The 22539-nt window shown below is 42.3% G+C and overlaps 1 long non-coding RNA gene across 1 annotated transcript; it reads left to right on the top strand.

Moving 5' to 3' along the window:
* Positions 1–20: 20 nt before the first annotated feature.
* Positions 21–21281, top strand: LOC137561419 (uncharacterized). The gene is made up of 3 exons (XR_011030005.1): positions 21–104; positions 10599–10781; positions 21083–21281. It is a non-coding gene; the product is annotated as an uncharacterized lncRNA (long non-coding RNA).
* Positions 21282–22539: the final 1258 nt, after the last annotated feature.

The raw sequence follows: 22539 nt of genomic DNA, 5'->3' as shown, positions 1-22539 counted from the left end.
CAGTCAGCATGCAGTGGTCATGTTTGGTGTGAGCTGTGGATAGAGGTGATGGAGATGTTTTGTCAGAAGTTTACTGATTCGAGCTCTGGTTGAACTCGATGGACGTATGTCTTTTTTTTACCTAAATAACTATGAAAGCTGGTTGTTTTACTATCTAGTAATCATCTACTTTACTGCAAAATATTTTCAAGATGTGTGTTATGTGACATTTTGAAATTATATTTTTTGGGAAGGTATACTATAAACAACGTGTTTCTCCTATGTCAGAGTTAAGTTTTTAGTTCAAACTTATATGGACAAGCTATATGGCCTCAGCATATCACAGGTCTCACTTTCATTGCAGTTTTAATCAGACAATCCTTTAAAAAATAAGCAAAAGATGCCTGCTAATGTTTTAAATCAATGGTTCTTGCGTCACACATCCTACCATTAGGTTACATTCACTGTGGTGTGTTGCGCTACAGCATAATAGCTGCTTTATAATGCAGCTTGCTGCACTGTAATGCACCTATAGCAACATCCACAGTGCAGCAGCATCTTTACAGTATGACAAAGCACAGGATCATAACGCATTGCATCCACTACCTGATCGCAAAATGCGAGCGTGCTGAGAAGCATACTTTTCATTGACTATGCTTCACTGGATGCAACAAGTGGATAACACTCTTACTATGAACCTAGCATTTGGCGGTAAAGAGTTAGGCCTCTTTTCCATGGACTGTTGATAGGCAGTGAAATGCCTCTCAAACTCACAACAGCTCGCTGCTGCCTGGTAACTGCTCACTGCTGCCTGGCAACTGCTTGCTGAGCACACAGTTCAAATGTTTGGGGACAAGAGGCCTTAGGGCCCTTTTCCACGAGCAGTTTATAGGCAGTAAAAAGACTCAAAATCGCACAACTGCTTGCTGCCACTTGGTAAGTGCTCACTGAGCGCGCAGTTCAGTCAACTGTGGAAAAGGGCCCTTTCACAAGGGCAGCTGACGCTTGTCACGGTGAAGTCACCGCTTGTACACTGCACTCCTGCTCCTCCAGGCGCTTGTTAGCCCAGTAAGGCCTCTTTTCCATGGACTGTTGAGCTGTGTGCCCAGTTACCACAAAGCAGTGCTTTTCAGCGCTGCTAGATTTGGGCGCAGCCGGCGCCTCCATAGACTTCAATAGGAATCATTCCTATTGAATCGCTCAGTGAGTAACGTCGGCTCCGTCAGAAGACGGAGCCGAAGTTGTTTAAAAACATAATAATTCGGCCTCCAGCAATAGCTGGAAGCTGAATTATTTCATTCCCCCACTATCCATGTCGGCCTGGAGGGGGAATAGTAATTAAATCGGCCCGGACTTGTGCAAAAGCAGGATCAGCTATATACCGCTGTATCCTGCGCCCAAGTCTACCGACGCCGATTTCAAATGTACTCCAGTTACCAGGCAGCAGAGAGCAGTTACCAGGCAGCAGCAAGCAGTTGTGAGAGTTTGAGAGGCATTTCACTGCCTATCAACAGTCCGTGGAAAAGAGGCTTAACTCCACCACATGTCAACGCTTGATAGGTGTGGTGTTACAACCGCTGCTATTCGGCTGCATTTAAAGAGAACCTGTACTGAGTAAAAATATTTAAAATAAACACACGAGGTAACTTCAAACGAACATTACACAGTTACCTTGCCATCAGTTCCTCTCAGAAGCTCACCATTTTCTTCTGACAATGATCCCTTCCAGTTCTGACAATATTTTGTCAGATTTGAAATAGATCAGTTGCTGTCAGTAAAATATCAGTTGCTGTCAGTTATAGCTGAGAGGAAAACTGATGCACCAGGTAATGTCCATGTTTCCCTATGGCTCAAGTGGGCGATGTTACAGTTTAACTGTGTGCTGACCAGAAAGCGGTTATGGGTAATGGCCATTTTCAAAATGGAGGACGGAAAATTCCCTTGATCACAGTGAACAAACAGGATGCGGGACAGGAGAAAGACACTGAGGAGTAGACTACATGGAAGGTAAGTATGACTTGTGTATGCTTATTTTGACTTTTAATCTTCAGTTCAGGTTTTCTTTAAGGCCTCTTTTCCACGAACTGTTGAGCTGTGTGCTCAGCGAGCAGTTGCCAGGCAGCAGCGAGCAGTTACCAGGCAGCAGCAAGCAGTTGTGAGAGTTTGAAAGGCATTTCACTGCCTGTAAACAGTTTGTGGAAAAGAGGCCTAAATTGGACTGGCGGGCGGCAGAGGCGAGGCTGAACTGCTCAGCAAACGCACAGTTCAGCTGCCCGTCTGAAAGGGGCTTAAGATTACATGGGGCCTGATCAGTGTTCTTTGTTCCTATCTGCACCCTCTACATGTACTCAAGCCATGGGATAGTATGTCAGAATAGAAAAGATAGAGGACTTTCTCTTCAAGGTGGTGAGACTACATGGTGGAACCCGGCTGATATGGAGCTTCAGTAAATCTTATTATACAGATGACATGACGGCGCATTCAGGGCCTTTTTCCATGAGCAGTTGATAGGCAGTGAAAAGACTGTCAAACTCTCAGAAACCGCTTGCTGCTGCTTTGTAACTGCTCATTGAGGGCACACTTCAGTCGCCTGTTGAAAAGGGTCCTCATGTCGGCAATGGGAGGCTGAGAGGGGGGGGGGAGCAATAAGGTAGAGTGTCCGCTTTCCAGCAACGAGCTTTGTTTTTGTTTCCAAAATGAAATACCATTTTAATATACAGTAGCTTTAAATTTCCTAAGCTTTGGCAGTGAAGACATGCCTTTTATGTTACACTATTAACCTTAGCCCGTTTAAAAACAGGCTAGGTCTTTCACTAATCCGGCGTGTGCATGCGCGTGCCCGCCCCTTCTGGCCCCATCCTCTGGCTCTCCGCAGTGTCTCTGTGTCTGTCCCTGCACATGCGCAGTGCAAAAAAGCACTGACACAGGAACGGACGCCGGGACACTTGGAAATTATATATAGAGATACTTTTAGGCTGCTTTCTCACCAAGACGTTGCGTTTAGGGGATATTATAGAAAGTCAGATTTGTTCTTGCACCAATGTAATGGAATGATGTGCAGGGATCCACTTTGGAGTCACAAGCAATACGTAGTAAATCTTCAAGATCCGCACCATCAACATAGTGTGGGTCCATGAAGATTTGAGAAAGGACTGTGGAAGTACGAAACGCCGGTGCGTCATCTTTGACCCACGCTATTTTAGCATGTTTTTAATTTTATACATTTAATAAGATACTATGTTGATGGTGTGGATCTTGAAGATTTAGGGGATATTATAGGGCACATAACGTGCCCCTAACGCAACGCCTGGTGGTGTTGGAGCAGGACACTACCAAGAGCCGAGGTACAAGCAGCTCTTGGTGCGCCTGCTCTGTTGGAGGCGCTGCGGAGACCACGTGAGCGGAATTCTCCGCATCACGTGGTCTCGCCTCCTCTTCGCCCCTGAAATAAAAAAAAAAACATCCTGAGCATGTGCATAAAGTGTAACACGGCTTAAGCCGCTAGAACGCACAGTATGCTGCACTTCAAACGAGCGTGCAGCGTTACTGAGTAACGCAACATGGGCACTGTGAACAGCCAATTGATTTTTCATTGCTGTGCGGTGGGGTGCGTTACAGGCTGCACTAACGTGCGCCTGTAACGTCTCACATTTTTCTTAGTAGAGAACTACATGTAGTTATTCTCGGTTCACTCTGCACCACGAATGCAGCTGATGGTGCGAATTGGTGGGACTCTGAATCCGCTGTGTTTGCATCAACACCTATCCACTGTACTGCATAATGCTCACCCTGAAACCGATCAGAGCTTGGCAGAAGCATGGGGCTTCCTGTTGGATTGTAAAAAATCAACAGGAATCCCACCTAGCAACAGCAAGGATTCTCATTGGTCCACCATGTACCAATGAGAATTTTTTTTTTTTGTTAAAGCATGATTGTTGCACAGGACCCAAAATACCACATGTGCACATGGGGATGTGCCTGGCATGGCGCCATCAACCAGCAAGGATGTTTTTATAGCAAAGCGCAATGTTGGCTGCTGGCACACATTCTCACACACACAGATCCTTCCAGAACATACACATACATGAATGATCTCATTTAAAAAATGTTGGGAGATTAAATATAAAAATGTATCTCCTTCGAGGTGCTCCACTACACCAGTAATGACATCAAAAGATTACAACTATATAAGGTAGAACAAGAAATTAGGGAAACCAAAAATGTTTTCTTTGACTTTAACCCTTTCGGGACCAGCACCCTCTGCCCCCTTAAGGACCAGAGGGTGCTGGTCCAGCAAACCGCCGCTTCCCGACGAATCGCCGCAAGTTACCATCGCTCCCGCCGGACACGCCGCTCTGTCCCCGCCGCAGGCTGCTCTCTCTGCCGTCGCTATGACGGCAGAGCGCTGTGCGCCGGTCAGGAGCCGCTTTCATTGGCTCCTGACCCTGTCATTCCATGTAAGCCAATGGGTACGGCTTACATGAATGACAGGGCCAGGAGCCAATGAAAACGGCTCCTGCCCGCCTCACAGTGCCCTGCCGTCATAGAGGCGGCAACATTGCGGCGGGGGCAGAGCGGACCGAGCGACGGGGGCACGCGGTCAGTGGGACGTAGAGCTTACGTCCGGTCAGAACCGCAGCGCCCCCTGCCCGACGTAGATTCGTACTCGCTCGGTCCGCAGGTAGTTAATAATCCAAAAAGTACACAAAAGTTCACAAATATGTTTCCAATAACATCCAGTAATGATGATCCCAACAGAGCCTTCAGTGATAACTTTATATATAGTGTAACTTTATACAGTGGGTTGCAAAAGTATTCGGCCCCCTTGAAGTTTTCCACATTTTGTCATATTACTGCCACAAACCTGAATCAATTTTATTGGAATTCCACATGAAAGACCAACACAAAGTGGTGTACACATGAGAAGTGGAACGAAAATCATACATGATTCCAAACATTTTTTTTAGAAATAAATAACTGCAAAGTGGTGTGTGCATAATTATTCGGCCCCCTTTGATCTGAGTGCAGTCAGTTGCCTATAGACATTGCCTGATGAGTGCTAATAACTAGAGTGCACCTGTGTGTAATCTAATGTCAGTACAAATACAACTGCTCTGTGAGGGCCTCAGAGGTTGTCTAAGGCCCAGTGCACACCAAAACCGCTAGCAGATCCGCAATATGCTAGCGGTTTTGGGAGCTGATTTCAGAGCGATTCTAGGCATGTTTAGAGAGGTTTTCTAAACATACCTAGCGGTTTTGGGTGCGTTTTTGTGTAGCAGATTACACACATTGTTACAGTAAAAGCTGTTACTAAACAGCTTCTGTAACAAACGCCTGGCAAACCGCTCTGAAGTAGCGTTTTTCAGAGTGGTTTGCGTTTTTCCTATACTTTACATTAAGGACGAAACGCTCGCTTCAGAAAACCGCAAACGTGCAGCAGGAGGCACGTTTGCGGCTGGGCAAAAACCTCAAACCGCCGGTGTGCACCATCCCGTTGCAATACATTAGCCAAGTGTTTTTACAGGCGGATGCGGCCGGCGGATCGCTCCAAAAACCGCTCGGTGTGCACTGGGCCTACGTGAATATTGGGAGCAACAACACCATGAAGTCCAAAAAACACACAAGACAGGTCAGGGATCAAGTTATTGAGAAATTTAAAGCAGGCTTAGGCTACAAAAGATTTCCAAAGCCTTGAACATTTCACGGAGCACTGTTCAAGCGATTATTCAGAAATGGCAGGAGTATGGCACAACTGTAAACCTACCAAGACAAGGCCATCCACCTAAACTCACAGGCCGAACAAGGAGAGTGCTGATCAGAAATGCAGTCAAGAGGCCCATGGTGACTCTGGACGAGCTGCAGAGATCTACAGCACAGGTGGGAGACTCTGTCCATAGGACAACTATTAGTCATGCACTGTACAAAGTTGGCCTTTATGGAAGAGTGGCAAGAAGAAAGGCATTGTTAACAGAAAGCATAAGAAGTCCCGTTTGCAGTTTGCCACAAGCCATGTGGGGGACACAGCAACCATGTGGAAGAAGGTGCTCTGGTTAGATGAGACCAAAATGGAACTTTTCGGCCAAAATGCAAAACACTGTGTGGAGGAAAACTAACACTGCACATCACTCACGCCACACCATCCCCACTGTCAAATATGGTGGTGGCAGCATCATGCTTGGGGGGTGCAGCTCTTCAGCAGGGACAGGGAAGCTGGTCAGAGTTGATGGGAAGATGGATGGAGCAAAATACAGGGCAAACTTGGAAGAAAACCTCTTGGAGACTGCAAAAGACTTGAGACTGGGGCGGAGGTTCACCTTCCAGCAGGACAATGACCCTAAACATAAAGTCAGGGCAACAATAGAATGGTTTAAAACAAAACATATCTATGTGTTAGAATGGCCCAGTCAAAGTCCAGATCTAAATCCAACCGAGAATCTGTGGCAAGATCTGAAAACTGCTGTTCACAAACGCTGTCCATCTAATCTGACTGAGCTGGAGCTGTTTTGCAAAGAAGAATGGGCAAGGATTTCAGTCTCTAGATGTGCAAAGCTGGTAGAGACATACCCTAAAAGACTGGCAGCTGTAATTGCAGCAAAAGGTGGTTCTACAAAGTATTGACTCAGGGGGCCGAATAATTACGCACACCCCACTTTGCAGTTATTTATTTGTAAAAAAATGTTTGGAATGATGTATGATTTTCGATCCACTTCTCACATGTACACCACTTTGTATTGGTCTTTCACGTGGAATTCCAATAAAATTGATGCATGTTTGTTGCAGTAATGTGACAAAATGTGCAAAACTTCAAGGGGGTCGAATACTTTTGCAACTCACTGTAATATCAGCTTTCCAGTGCCCCCTGTGGTGTTTTCCAGCTTTGCAGTGTTTTGCGTAGTGTATAAGAACTTTCCAGTGTCCTTTTGTAGCTTATGCCAACTTTCAATTTTTTTTGTGCTTTTTCATATACAGTATAAACTCGTTATAGTAAACTTTGCTATAGTAGTAAACTCTGCTCTCTCGCAGCTCCCCCAGTGGTGTCAATCTGCTGGATTAGGTAATTAACAGCCACTGACCTGCTAACTACACTGGGGGGGGGGGGAGACACAAGGGGGGTGAGCGCGCACACTAGTGGGGAAAGTGGAGAGGGAGTGGCACTCACTGTGCTACACTGATTACACGGAGGGGCAGGAGTGGACCAAACGGGCGTAGGGGCACTCTGGGGAGAGAAGGAGACACACTGGGAACAAAAGTGGAAAGAAGGGGACACACATGGGGACAGAAGGGGAAATACTGGGGACACAGGTGGACTCATGGGGGACACAGGGTGACACCAATTACCAATTGGGGAGAACATCTACAAGATGCTCCTGGAATATGGACGCACCAGGTTAAAGGGGAACTTCAGCCTAAACAAACATACTGTCATTAAGTTACATTAGTTATGTTAATTAGAATAGATAGGTAATATAATCTCTTACTCACCCTGTTTTAAAAGAACAGACAAATGTTTGTGATTCATGGGGGCTGCCATCTTTGTCATGGGGGCAGCCATCTTTTTGGTTGAAAGGAGATGACAGGGAGCAGGAGACACAGTTCCAACTGTCCTGTGTCCTGATTACTCCTCCCAGCTGCATGCACTAGACTTCAAATGTCAAATTCAAAATGTAAGAAAAAAATTTGCACCAAAACAGCAGAACGAGAGCAACAACATCAGAAATCCCATCATGCTTTGCACAGCATCAGGGGAAAAATGCCCGGGCAGTTTTCTTCTGTGCAGCTAAGAATGAGTCTTGTATAAGAGAAACAAAGTTCTGATGCTGTGAAACTGTTAAAGAAACACCAGGCCTTTTCAGTGCTGCTGAGTCAATTTTTAGTCTGGAGGTTCACTTTAAGTAATTTTTTTTTTCTCTGGTTTTTGGCCTCCAAACCTAGGTGTGTCTTGTATTCCTGGAGCATCTTATACCGCGGCAATTACAGTAATTTTGCATACAATTTGCATAAATCTGCAGCAACGCAGAATTATTTGCATCTCATTGACCATCCTTAATACTGACACAATAATCGTCGGGCTTTATTCTTACAGCAGAGATGTTATTTATTATATATAAAAGATTCCTGTGTACATATCAGATATACAATCTCAATCAGATATGGATATCTGATTTTAGAAATATGGTGACTGCTTTATTGCAGCAGCACAAATAACTTTTTTTGATTGGTTCATTTCATTTTTGTGATCAAAGTCCTAGGTTCTCAACGTGTGGTACGCGTATCCTTGGGGGGTACTTCTGATGGTTCCAGGGGGTACTCTGGCTTGATATACCGGTACTTAACCAAGAATAACAAATTTCGAGTTTTAGAAAATGATAAATCGTATTTAAACACCAAATTAGTGTTTTTAGCTAATTAAAAGCAATAGTAAATGCTTGGAAATTGTTTAGAACCAATTATCATGTACTGTACTACGATTAAAGGGGTACTTGTGATAATGTTTACTATGCTAGGGGGTACTTGGTGAGTACAGGGTTAAAAGGGGTACATACCAATAAAAAGTTAAGAAACACTGGTCTCAGCACTGTTATTACTGTGTATATATAAATTATTTCTGATGACTATTTTCTGAGAAATAGAACATTTTATCATATTTTCTCTTTTAATTACAGTTTAAATCTATAAGGCCCCATTCACACTAGAGCGTTTTGCCGGCGATTTCGGCAAACCGCTCTAGCGCTTTGTAAAGCACTAGTGCTTTAAAACTCTATGGGCCCGTTCTTACTTGGGCGATTTGCGTTAATCGCCGGTGATTAACACAAACGATTAGCCTGCACCATTTTCAGGCGATTTCCTGCCGATCACGTTTCAGTGCTATAGAAGCGCTAAACGCGATCGCGGAAAAATCGCCGCAGTGGTCAGTGATTCTTTTTTTTGCCGAAAAATCACTCCCGCATTTTGCGCTTTCAAGTGTGAATGGGGCCTTAGGAGTTGAAGTTGCTGCATTTTTTTTCCCGAATCCATCTACAGGTACCCAAAAATGTCTTTGGTTCCTGGACTCTGACTTTACAGCCATGTAGTCATGTAGACAGCTCCAGCAGTCTGATCCACAGTCTGTCCTGTCACTCGTTGCAACAGTCCAGTCCATAGTCTTCCCTGACAGTCAAACCTGTCAGTCCAGTCCACAGTCTGTCATCTTGGTCCATACCTGTTCCTCATTATAGCCATGTCCCTCCCTCTTCCTTCCCTCTTGTTACCATACCCTACAGTATAGCAATGATCTCCGCATAACCATGTCCCCAGTATAACCATGCCTCCCTCTCCCTCACGCAGAGCAGCAAAGGGAAGCAGGTTTTATTTTATAGATCCTTGTCTTGTGTATAGTGAAGTTTTTACTTCCACCTCTGCCTTGTAGGTTTTACAAAAAGCTGCTCCCTTGTGCTGCGCTGCATGACTCATTGAAAGTTACCAGGCAGTACTAGAGAGGGATAATAAGTCAGGGGATCTTTTCTAGCTTTGGCCCACCTGTATCTGCCAAAGCTATTCCCCCAGTAGATATACCTCTAGCTGCAGACATTTGCCGCTTATTAACATTTCTTTGTTTCTTTTGTTCATGTTTATTGGATAAATTCTGTCCTTCGGTGTTCTCCACTGTTCTGCAGTCTCCATAAATCAATCCCTATATCTTAAAGTGAACCTCCAGACTAAAAATCTACTCAGCAGCACTGAAAAGGCCTGGTGTTTCTTTAACAGTTTCACAGCATCAGAACTTTGTTTGTCTTATACAAGCCTCATTTTTAGCTGCACAGAAGAAAACTGCCCGGGCTTTTTTCCCCTGATGCTGTGCAAAGCATGATGGGATTTCTGATGTTGCTGTTCTCGTTCTGCTGTTTTGGTGCAATTTTTTTTTTTTTTTACATTTTGAATTTGACATTTAAAGCCTAGCACATGCAGCTGGGAGAGGTGATCAGGACACAGGACAGTTGGAACTGTGTCTCCTGCTCCTTATCACCTCCTTTCAACCAAAAAGATGGCTGCCCCCATGACAAAGATGGCAGCCCCCATGAATCACAAACATTTGCCTGTTCTTTTAAAACCGGGTGGGTAAAAAATTATATTACCAATCTATTGTAATTAACATAACTAATGTAACTTAATGACAGTCTGTTTGTTTAGGCTGAAGTTCCCCTTTAATGTGGACACAAACACAAGAACTACTGATATGTATTGGCAGTGGTCCTTGATACTGAAGTGCTTAAAAGCCTGAAGGAAATCATAACTCGGGAAACATGATGCTGAAGTACAAGCTTTACACATGTTTTAGTTTAATCTAATGTGTGTCAGATGAGCAGTAACGTCACTAAACAGGAGATAGGGATATGCGTAAGTTTTACGGATGTGTCGTCCACACCTAAAAAAAATACATCTTACGGGTCAGTTAAATATTCTCAGTGACTGGCTTATCAAAACATATAGAACATCTACATCCTTGCTGTGATCATCCATAATAAAAAAGTATCTGCTACAGACGGTCATTGTTATATATTGTTAAATTATTTTATAACCATAACAGGCAATATGATGAGTTTATTTTAAATACTTTATTCAAATAACAAAGGCTTTTGCAGGGAAGATGATACATGTTGCATCTAAAGAACCATTGTCTGGCCCCCGAAGACCAGCGGCTCTGTATTGCTCATGCATATGAGAGATGGCACTCGCGCGTGCACAGTATGGAACATCCCCCGAAGCCAGCCCAACTGAGGAGACCGGGAAAGCTTTATAGGACCCAAAGCCCGCCCTTTCCTTAGGTGAGTATCTTTTAGTTTTGTTTTTCCTTCTGACTCCCTTTAAAGTATTGACTGTTTATGTATAGTTCAGTTTACACAACTACATGAAAGTACCAAAATATTAACACATTTTCTACATTGTACACTTATAAATAGCAGGCGCTTTCCCTGTGCATCCTTGTGTATGTTTGCCACAGCTGAATGAACTGTACTTGTCTTTAGCATGCTTATGTATTTACACAATGTATATTACCCACCCGTCTGGACCTTTCATTGTGCCACAGGAAATTATAGCACTAAATAAATCATTATTAATAATAGTAATGCATTTATGCATATGTTATTTGACAAGACTAGTATGGATTTTACATTAATCTGCGGTTAACAGGCGACTTTATTATGTCTTTACTTTCATATTATTGCACATGGCTTTGTCAAATTTACTTCTTCTCTGGGAAGTCACGGCCTTTACTGCCAGTGAAAATTGTTGGGATTATATGTGTACATATAAATAGCTTGAGCTGGGAATAGAGCACATTGATTGGGTGTGATACAAGCAACGTGGTATTTTTTTGCCGAGAAGGATTTGTAAGATTGTGTATGGAAAAACACAATTCTTTTACAAAGTATGTTTCTGCTGGAGATTATAGTTTTGTGACTGTATACACAATACAATACTCCAGCCAGGCGTGTTCTTACTGTCATAATGATGATACTCTAATGTTAGCATAAGAAATGAGCATTTTCCTATTCCAGGCTGTGTAAGGATGATGTTGTGATATGTTTGCTGAAACCGTACTGGTTTTGAAGGACATGATTAATAACCATCAAAACACAGTCTAGGATGCCATTCGTTTTATCACATACAAAGCTTTCTTCTTGCCAGGCACAAATAACCTCCACAGTATGCAAGAGCTTACTACATTTCTTTTAATTTAACCATTTTATTTAAAGCATAACTGAACTGTCACGTGACATAGGCCTCAATTCACGGAGCATTATCAAACACTTTATCAAACGTTTGATAATTTACCTCATGGGTAAAATCTCACTAAGGTGTTATATATTTGTTGAACGTTTTATTGGTAAAACATTCGATAAATATATAACACATTAGTGAATTTAAAATGAGATTTTACGATTTTACCCATGTAAATTATCAAACGTTTGAAAAAGTGTTTGATAAACGTTTGATAATGCTCCGTGAATTGAGGCCAGTATGGGTGAAACATGAGTACAGTAGATAAAGTACCTATTCTTCTTAGAATTTGTCTGTGTTTCCTTTTTTTATTATTTTTTTTTAATTATAAGGGATAATAAGCCAGTGCTTTATCTGTGCTGTCAGAGAAGTATAATCACAGTCAAATTGCAGTGTCAGCTCTTCTGAAAAGTAATTAAAAGCCAAAACACTTGTATCTGAATGAACGAACAATTGTGATAACAGGATAGGATTCTGAAAAGTTCAAAAGGCTATAACTTCTCTCTGGGAGCTGAATAAACCAGATGTTGCATCACACTGACATGGCTGCTGTGTACACTTAAGACTTAAAATTGAACTACTTTAAATCAAAAATAAGAAAAAGAATATGAGACTAAAAATGTTCTTAATGTTTTTTAAACAGGCAAATACAGATAATGTAAAAAAAAGAAGAGGAGAAAAGTGAAAATAGACCAAAAGAGAGTGTAAATGGGTGTGTGTCAGGGAGTGGGTTGATGTTGGGTTATATTCTGACATTTACCATAATACAAAAAATGGAGAGAAAAACCCTTAGGCCCTGTTCAGACTATGTGCGTTCCCAGCCATTTTGAGGGAACGGGTACAATATACGCATAGAAACGCCTATCAATGCTTTCCAATGGCCTCGTTCACATGTATGCGTATGAGACACATACGTTTCTCATCTGCATTGTTGCATGCAGTTCGGGGCGTCACGCACAGAAACGGACGCAATGAAAGTCTATGGACGCGTATCAAAAACGCGTACTATTGCGTTTTTAGTGTACGTTTCCCTCTGCGGTTCCCATATTTTTTTTTTTTCCCCTGGTCACGTGTGTGTGCAAAACGCAATAGAAAATGCATTCGAACACAAGAAAAACGCATTCGTTTTTCAACTTGCGTTTATTTGAATTTATACGCGTTCTACAAACGCTGACAATCTGAACAGGGCCTAATACTTTTCTCAAACACTATACATAACGATTGATATGTAGCACCAAAACCTGCCAAGAACAGTTGTAGTGTCAGGCAGGTTTAAAGGACATCCGAGGTGGGAAAAAAAATATGAGATAAACAATTGTATCTATCCGCCTTCTCCTAAAAATGACTCTTTTTAGCTATCCCACTGTAAGGAATGTCCTTGTCCCTGCCAGCCCTGCCGCTTACTCACATAATACTGCCGGCCCTGCTGCTGACTCACACGCTGCGCAGGCTGGCAGGCCGAGGATGCGTTTTCAGTGCGAGCTCCGCCGATGTAAACAGTAGCCATGTGTCTGTCTGCGTGTCAGTTGACCAGCTGACACGCTGAGCTTCTATTGGTTGATTTTAGTTCTGTTTGGTTTCTATTGGTTAGTCCTTGTATTTAAGCATGGTGAGTGCCCCCAGACTTTTCCGTGATAGCTTATACTGTGGCTTGTTGCTGAGACTGTGCTCACACGCTGATTGATCTTGTTGCCAACTTTGCCTGTATCCTGACCCAGCTTTACTCTAAATTGATCCCTGTTGCCGACCACCGCTTGTTCCTGACTTCGCCTTTGATTGGATTACCTGTTGCCGACTTTGCTTTGTACCTGGATTTGTCTGATTGCCGCCTGGATCGACATTGGCTAGAAACTGACCACGCTACCTGTAAAGTGTTTGAACTGCCTCACTATCCTGCAGTCACCTGACTATCATCTGGACTGCCTCAGCCTTCAGGCCTCAGGTGACTATACTACTTGTGAATACTGTGCCTTGTATAATAACTACTGGTTTGTTTGGTGTATTACTATCTGTCAGTCTGTATGCTACATCTACCTGCAGGGCTACTGTAGTTCTGTCTTAGGTAGGAGTTTGTGCAGGTGTTACGGCTGGACTATAGGTTAGTCATATGGGCATACAGCCTGACCTATAGTCATTGACCAGATTATCCTGACACCCACAGTTTTGTTTTATATTTCAATCTAATTTTTAAGTTTTTTTGGTTTTTTGGTTTTTTTTCCTGTTTCATGGCCTCTTCTCAATGACACATTCATTGAAGTATGCCAGAGCTAAAATCTATGAGCTATTGCCCCTTTTTTATCTCTTTTCTGCTCTCAGAATCCGTTTTCTGCCAGGAAAGTGTTACATGTTTTATGGCTGTAAGTCTTTATCAGTGAGTGTTACACTATAGTCCGACCCTCTCCCGACTCGGACAGAAAACTGTCATTTGCATACCTGATTTTCTTTTTTTACTATTTCAGGCAGAAAAAGTAAAAAGAAAACACAGCCTAGTTGTCATGCTGCCCCTACACTTTGGAACTCCCTGCCACACGCAATCAGGATAGCACCATCCCTGGAAACATTTAAGTCTAAACTGAAAACCCACCTCTTCAGTCTGGCATTTATGAACACCTGGCTATCTCCTCTGTAACACAGTCCAGCCTGCAACCCTGCATTGATCTGAGACACAACTATGTGCTTTGAGTCCTATGGGAGAAAAGCACTTTACAAATGTTATTGTTATTTGTGTGTTTGGCACTATACATACACATCACCTCGGGTGTCCTTTTAAGCAGGGAAGGGGGAACAGTTTGTTATTGAGTTGTAGCACACATAGAGGTGATCATTACCAGCAAAGAATTAATGCAGGTTTTGAAGCAGGGCCTCCGTTGGGCCACTCTGGTCCAGGAACTCCTGTGTGGTCGGGACCTCTATCATCTATTGCTACACCACTGCTTATTCTTCAAACCCAGAACTTATTGAGGAACGCACTGACTTTTCTAAACCAAGCCAAACTATCGAAGTGTTTTTTTTGTTGTTGTTTTGTTTTGCTTTGTTTTTTATACATATAGATGAGGGGTCCAGTGTAATCCTACTTAAAGCGGAATATAACCCTGCATTTCAACTTTGCTCTAAAACATTATTTACAGCATATTATATGCAAAAAGCATTTTTTTTTTTACTAGACCAGCATTGGAAGGGTTAAACACAGAGGTTTAAAGTTCCGTGGAGAGATATGCAGAAATTCAGATTGTTACATTCTATTTAGTTATATGTATCTATTGAGAAATGTTACACACTCTTTGACTGTCCTCCAACTCCTTCTCAGTCAGAGAGATGAGTCACATTCAACACTTAGATATATTTATGTAAACAAAATGTATCTATGTCAGCTTCGGATGCGTCTGCAGAAATATCCAGGAACTTTAAAGCACTGTGTAAAGGCCTGTTCAGACTATCTGCGTATGAAGAATGCGTTTAAAATCAAAGAAACGCAAGTTGAAAAACGCATGCATTTTTCTTGCGTTCTAATACGTATTCTATTGCGTTTTGCACACACACGTGACCCAGGGGGAAAAAAGAATTATGGGAACCGCAGAGGAAAACGGACGCTAAAAACGCAATAGTACGCGTTTTTGATACGCGTCCATAGACTTTCATTGCGTCCGTTTCTATGCGTGACGCACAGAACTGCGTGCAGCAATGCGGATGAGAAACGTATGCGTCTCATACGCATACATGTGAACTAGCCCATTCAAAAGCATTAGGAGCCGTTTCTATGCGTTTTTGGTACCCAGACACGTTCCCTGAAAACGTCTAGGAACGCGCATAGTCTGAACAGGCCCTAACCCTTCCAATGCTGGTCTAGTAAAAAAAAAAATGCTGGTTGCATATAATATACTTTAAATAATGTTTTAGAGCAAAGTTGAAATGCAGGGTTATATTCCGCTTTAAGACAGAGGGTTCCCAGCCAATGCTCTAGGCCAGATTTTAGCAAATGCTACATAGGCAATGACCAATGAGTCCTACCTTCTCATTGTGTGTCCAAAGTATTTCAGCTTTAGCATTGCTCCTTCCAATGAACAGAGTGAACAGTGAGAGTTAAATTCTTTAAGGATTGACTGATTGGGTATCCTAGCAGTCCAAGGGACTCTCAAAAGTCTTCTCCAGCACCGCAATGAAGGCATCGATTCTTAGATGCTCAGCCTTCCTTATGATCCAACTCTCACAACCATACTTCATTACTGAAAAAAAACATGGCTTTGACTATACGAACCTTTGTTGACAGGGTAACCTCTTTGCTTTTTATTACATTTTCCAAGTTTACCATTGATTTCCTTCCAAAGAGTAAACTTCTTTTAATTTCATGGCTGCATTCTCCATCTGCAGATCACTGCAAATGTTTGTAATACTCCTCAAAATCTCGTTTTGGTCAACTTTCAGACCTATGCACCAAGGTCTGAGAGATGGCTTGAGAGACAGATGGCTTGACAACGCCAAAAAATTATCTTTGTTAACGCAGCTATAAGTGGTAAAAACTGTTGACTGAGGCAGGATTCCGAATTTTCAGAAAATGTGATTGATGCACATATGTTTTTCCATAGCATCACTTTTTTTTCTGTTCGTATGCATATTTTAAATTCAGACTGCTTTTTGTGTGTGCAAAAGGTGATTTGTGTTTCAATGCAAGTTAATGGGAGCTCAGAAAATTTACAGAACCATTTGTGTTTTGCATGAAAAATCACATGTGATTTTGAACCTGATTAAACACAATAACAAATGTCAGTGCTGCCTAAAACTTCTGTTAATCTCACATATCAAATGTAAAACTTAGAAGGTATTTAGCGCAGTTTATCACTTATAGTATGTCACAGATATATTTAGACTGTTGCTAACTGGCCTTCATGTGTACATATTTTCACAATTAACATGTATCAAATGATTCAGAGAATGGGTTTATTGGAGCAAACACAATTATTGCTGTTTAAATAGGTATCACATTTATTCTTATAATAATCTTCAATTAATGCAAATTGTAGAGCAACATTGAGATTTCACATGCGGAGTTCTAAAAAACAACTAATGGTCTGACACGTTTGGCAATGAGGAACCGCTTCCTCAGAGGCGTACAAAGTGATATAATAATCATTCTCAGACCTTAGGCCAACTCAAACATATCTGTGATACAATATAGAGACATAATCCGAGTGCATTCCCACTAGATCTCCATAGTGAGAAAGCAGTTATCAGGGATTAGGTCCCTCTATGGTATCACAGATATGTTTGAGTTGCTACCTCACCGCCAAACGCTTGTCACGCCATTTGTTGTTGTTGGGAACTCTGCATGTGAAATCTGGATGTAACTGTACAATTTGCATGAAATTAAAACAATAAACATGATCAGGGCTGGATTTTTTTACTGCACAAGGCCACTGTCACCAGCTGCCCCACTTCAGTATGGTTAGCAAGATGCCCCCTCTCCCCCCCCCCCAGCACATGTAGCCAGATGACCTCTCCCCACCTCCCTCTAATATACAGTAAGTAGCCTTATACTAGACCTTAACCACTTTACCCCCGCCCGTACGGATTTCTCCGTCCCTTTTTCCATCCTTTAACCCCCAGGGACGGAGAAATCCGTACTTTCCGAGTTCCCGCCGCGCTCCCGCTCGTAAACACGCCGCCCGCCGCTAGTAAACACGCCGCCGCCCGCTCGCCCGGAGATCAATGAACGGGAAAATCCATTCCCGTTCGTTGATCTAAGCCCCACAATGATCCGCTGCTCTCCGATGGGCAGCGCGATCATTGTGAGAAAAAACAAACACTCACAGCCTCCTACTACTTCCTGCGAGCGTCCGGAAGGGCAGGTCGCAATACACAAAAAGTTACTGTTGCTATCTTGTGGCCAAATAGTAAAACTACACCCTAAGCATTTTTCACATAGAAATAAATGAGTGTTACACAAAAAATTAACTCATTACCTCCCACACTCCCCATTTTTTTTTTTTTTTTGTAATTAAAAAAAAATTAAAAAATTTACAATTAAAAAAAATACATAAATAGTTACCTTAGGGACTGAACTTTTTAAATATTTATGTCAAGAGGGTACAACACTGTTACTTTATAAACTATGGGCTTGTAATTAAGGATGGACGCAAAACTGAAAAAAATGCACCTTTATTTCCAAATAAAATATTGGCGCCAAACATTGATAGGGACATAATTTAAACGGTTTTATAACCGGGACAAAAGGGCAAATAAATTTCATGGTTTTTAATTACAGTAGCATGCATTATTTAAAAACTATAATGGCCGAAAACTGAAAAATAATTATTTTTTTCCCACATTTTTCCTATTTTCCCATTAAAACACATTTAGAATAAAATAATTCTTGGCATAATGTCCCACCTAAAGAAAGCCTAATTGGTGGCGGAAAAAACAAGATATAGTTCGTTTCATTGCGATAAATAATGATAAAGTTATAGACGAATGAATGGAAGGAGCGCTGAAAGATGAAAATTGCTCTGGTGCTCAGGGGGTAAAACCCCTCAGTGGTGAAGTGGTTAAATTAGCCTTATAATAGGTAGCCTTATGACCCCCCTCCAGTATAGGTAGCCAGATAACCCCTCTACCCCTCCAGTATAAGTAGCCAGATGACTCCCTTATTCCCTCCCTTTCCCACTCCCCCTTTCATTATAAGTAGCCAGCTCGCCTCCACATCGCAGCAGCCATCATTGTTACTCATTTCTCTGATGGAGAGGGAAGAGGAAACTCCTACGCTGGAGACGAGCAGAGATGTGAGTGACTGACGGCTGCTATTCTACTTCCTCTGCTTGCAACTCTGCAATGCTGCCAGAGTCCATAGCAGCCCACCACAATGCCAACGTGCACACAGAGCAGGGTGGTCACTGCACAGGGGGCTAGAAGGAGAGCACTCTAGTCAGGCACTCACCCAATCTCCCTGCACTGCAGCAGTTGCAAGCTTGCAAATGCTGCACCAGTTTGGCCTGCTGCCCACCTGCCCTTGCTCCTGTGGTGCCATAGGCCTTGGCATAAATCTGGCCCTGAACTTGATAACTATTTAAACAGCAATATTTATTTGGGAGCGTGATGAGGGAGCGCACACAGCACAGGGAGACGGCAAGGGACGGAGTTGCCTCAAGGGGGCTGGAGGAAGCCTCTAGTAAATAAGTAAGGCTGAGATTTCTTTTGTCTCAGGTCAGGTTCTCTTCAAGTACAATAACTTATTTGTCTTGGGGAAATCTTTTCTTCAATGCATTTTGAAGCTTTTCTTTAACAGATCCACTCACAGATCCACAAGTATCTCACTGTTGTAGAGTACTTTTTGTACGTAAATAAAATAATTTAATTCCTACAGCTTCATGGCTGACCAGGTTTCATATTTAAAGCATGCTTTCCAAAGGGTGCAACATGCTTATGATATCTCTGTAAATGTGTCTGGATTCGCCCCTCTTACGTAGCTTGTGACGTGTTTCCTAACAGATCAGAAGACGTTTTTCCAACTTTTTAATTTTGTTTGCATTTCAAAAGTATTTCCAACTGCAAGAGTAAAAAAAAGTGTGCAGATTCTTTGATACTTAATATCCATGCAGTATGAGCCAAAATGTGTCCAATTTAAACTTACTGATAACAAACTTGCATGACATACAAGCAGAACCGTAACAAAACTGAAAGTTTAATATATGTATATATATATATATATATATATATATATATATATATATATATATATATATATATATATATATATATATATATATATATATATATATATATATATATATATATACATACACATACATTAGTCGAACCTCTTGTTTCTTACATCGGGATTCAATTCTATACACGATGAATTAAAATATTTTGCACCCTCGCAATAAATGTACTGTACCTGTAACACCTTTTCCTGTGTCCAAAGCTGGGCTCCATGGCAAATACTTTTTTTTTTTTTTTCCTTCATACTGTATTCATCCTGGGTTAGCATGCATCTTGGGCTCACTTCTGCATGAAAAACACAGTCGCTCCCGAAATCGCTGAAAAAACGACTCCCTCTTAGCTTCAGAAATAAGAGACTGCAGGTTCAAACAGACACCGGTACATTCTCCTGATTGTGCAATAATTATTTAAAGAGGACCTAAAGATTGCATTAAAAAAAAGTTTCACTTCCCTTGCGCTTCTGCCAGCCCCCTGCAGCTGTCCTGTGCCCACGCATACCTGGAAGGATCCTCCGGTCCCCCTCTGCAGCTCACTTTCTCTTTTGTCAATTGCCTCCGCTGCGCCTGTGCAGCCCCTCGTTCGAGCTCCTGTCGCCATGAGAGTCCTGCACAGGTGCAGTAGAGATTTTCTCGACTTGTAAGCCGGCGGTGAAGAAACAGCTGCGGCGGGGGACCGGAGGATCTTTGAGTACCGGCGCGGGACAGGACGGCTGCAGGGGGGCTGGGAGAAGCACCAGGTAAGTGAATCCTTTTTCTTTCTTTTTATTATTTTTTTTTTTTTTTAGCAATCTTCAGGTCCGCTTTAAGAGAAAATGTTTTTTTAAAGTAGACAGATTAATTGCTGTAATCTTGCGCTTGGGTGATATAACAGAGTATATAGGTAGGTTTTTTTTTCCCTTTTTGACAAGTTCAATAACACTCCAGTGGGCTCAGAAAAAAAAACACAATAGAGGCAAAACCATAGTGCAACACATACCCTGAAAGATCCTATCGCCGTGCGCTTTGTATTGCACTTATGCGACCATGGTGATTTCTCAGGCACATCAATTCAATCTTTTTTTTTTTTTAGCTATGTCCACCTTCCTTGCTCCGAGCGTCTGGTGGCATCCCGCTAATTTGTGAACCACTTGCTGTTACTCTGCATTACTGTATCTCCAGAAGTAAGGACGGAAATGGGGTTGGACATTTTTATAAAGCTTTTAATTGATGTGACTGACATTGCCATGGTCACGTATGTACAATGCAAAGCACACAGTGATAGGATCGTTCAGGGAATGTGTTACATGATGGTTTTGATTTTATTCAGTTTTTATGAGCCCATTGGATTGTTATTAAAACTTTACCTGGGTACTTCTGCGCAGTGTAGGTGACTAAGCAAAAGAATGCATTTTTCTATGAACTAAGACCCCGGCTTTTAATCTTAGCTGTAGGGATAACAGTGGTGCCTGGATGAGTGAATCTGTGAATGCATTTCTTTGAACATTTGCATGCGAGTATTCGAAGGGTTACTGAGTTTTGCTAATTTTATGGCCACACCCCCTTCAGCACCTCCCTTTCCTTAATAACTTATTTAATGTCTTAACTTGAGGCGATGTGCCTGAATATATGTGCTTTTTTTTTTCTTATTGCAGGACTATTGTTACAGGAGAGCCTAGCAGAACAGCACTGGTTGGGAAACCTGAGAGATGGATTTTGATGGCATCTTGGAACTGTCAACTGTGTAACTGTAGAGATGGTATCACAAGTATTTAAAGAGATATAATTTCCTCATTGACATTGGAGAGCACAGCAAGATCATTTGTTTTTTCTGTATGCGCTGAAAAATCCGTAGGCCCCCTTGCACACTATTCTGTAGCATCACATTGCGGTACGATCCCCTGCCGCTCCGACGTCGCAGTGGCCATTAATCTCTCTGAGACTGGCCACAGTATCCGAGGTTCCACTTGGCCCGCAATTGCGTTGGAGTCAGTGGCACCACAACAATCTATTTACAGTGGGTTGCAAAAGTATTCGGCCCCCTTGAAGTTTTCCACATTTTGTCATATTACTGCCACAAACCTGAATCAATTTTATTGGAATTCCACATGAAAGACCAACACAAAGTGGTGTACACATGAGAAGTGGAACGAAAATCATACATGATTCCAAACATTTTTTACAAATAAATAACTGCAAAGTGGTGTGTGCATAATTATTCGGCCCCCTTTGATCTGAGTGCAGTCAGTTGCCCATAGACATTGCCTGATGAGTGCTAATGACTAAATAGAGTGCACCTGTGTGTAATCTAATGTCAGTACAAATACAGCTGCTCTGTGAGGGCCTCAGAGGTTGTCTAAGAGAATATTGGGAGCAACAACACCGTGAAGTCCAAAGAACACACAAGACAGGTCAGGGATCAAGTTGTTGAGAAATTAAAAGCAGGCTTAGGCTACAAAAAGATTTCCAAAGCCTTGAACATCCCACGGAGCACTGTTCAATTGATTATTCAGAAATGGAAGGAGTATGGCACAACTGTAAACCTACCAAGACAAGGCCATCCACCTAACCTCACAGGCCGAACAAGGAGAGCGCTGATCAGAAATGCAGTCAAGAGGTCCATGGTGACTTTGGACGAGCTGTAGAGATCTACAGCTCAGGTGGGAGACTCTGTCCATAGGACAACTATTAGTCGTGCACTGTACAAAGTTGGCCTTTATGGAAGAGTGGCAAGAAGAAAGGCATTGTTTGCAGTTTGCCACAAGCCATGTGGGGGACACAGCAAACATGTGGAAGAAGGTGCTCTGGTCAGATGAGACCAAAATGGAACTTTTTGGCCAAAATGCAAAACGCTATGTGTGGTGGAAAACTAACACTGCACATCACTCAGAACACACCATCACCACTGTCAAATATGGTGGTGGCAGCATCATGCTCGGGGGGTGCATCTCTTCAGCAGGGACAGGGAAGCTGGTCAGAGTTGATGGGAAGATGGATGGAGCCAAATACAGGGCAAACTTGGAAGAAAACCTCTTAGAGACTGCAAAAGACTTGAGACTGGGGCGGATGTTTACCTTCCAGCAGGACAATGACCCTAAACATAAAGCCAGGG

Source organism: Hyperolius riggenbachi, chromosome 3 (genome assembly GCF_040937935.1).
Source record: "Hyperolius riggenbachi isolate aHypRig1 chromosome 3, aHypRig1.pri, whole genome shotgun sequence".
NCBI lineage: Eukaryota > Metazoa > Chordata > Amphibia > Anura > Hyperoliidae > Hyperolius > Hyperolius riggenbachi.
Note: the sequence above shows the minus strand (reverse complement) of the source record. Positions and strands in the feature narration are given on the sequence as shown.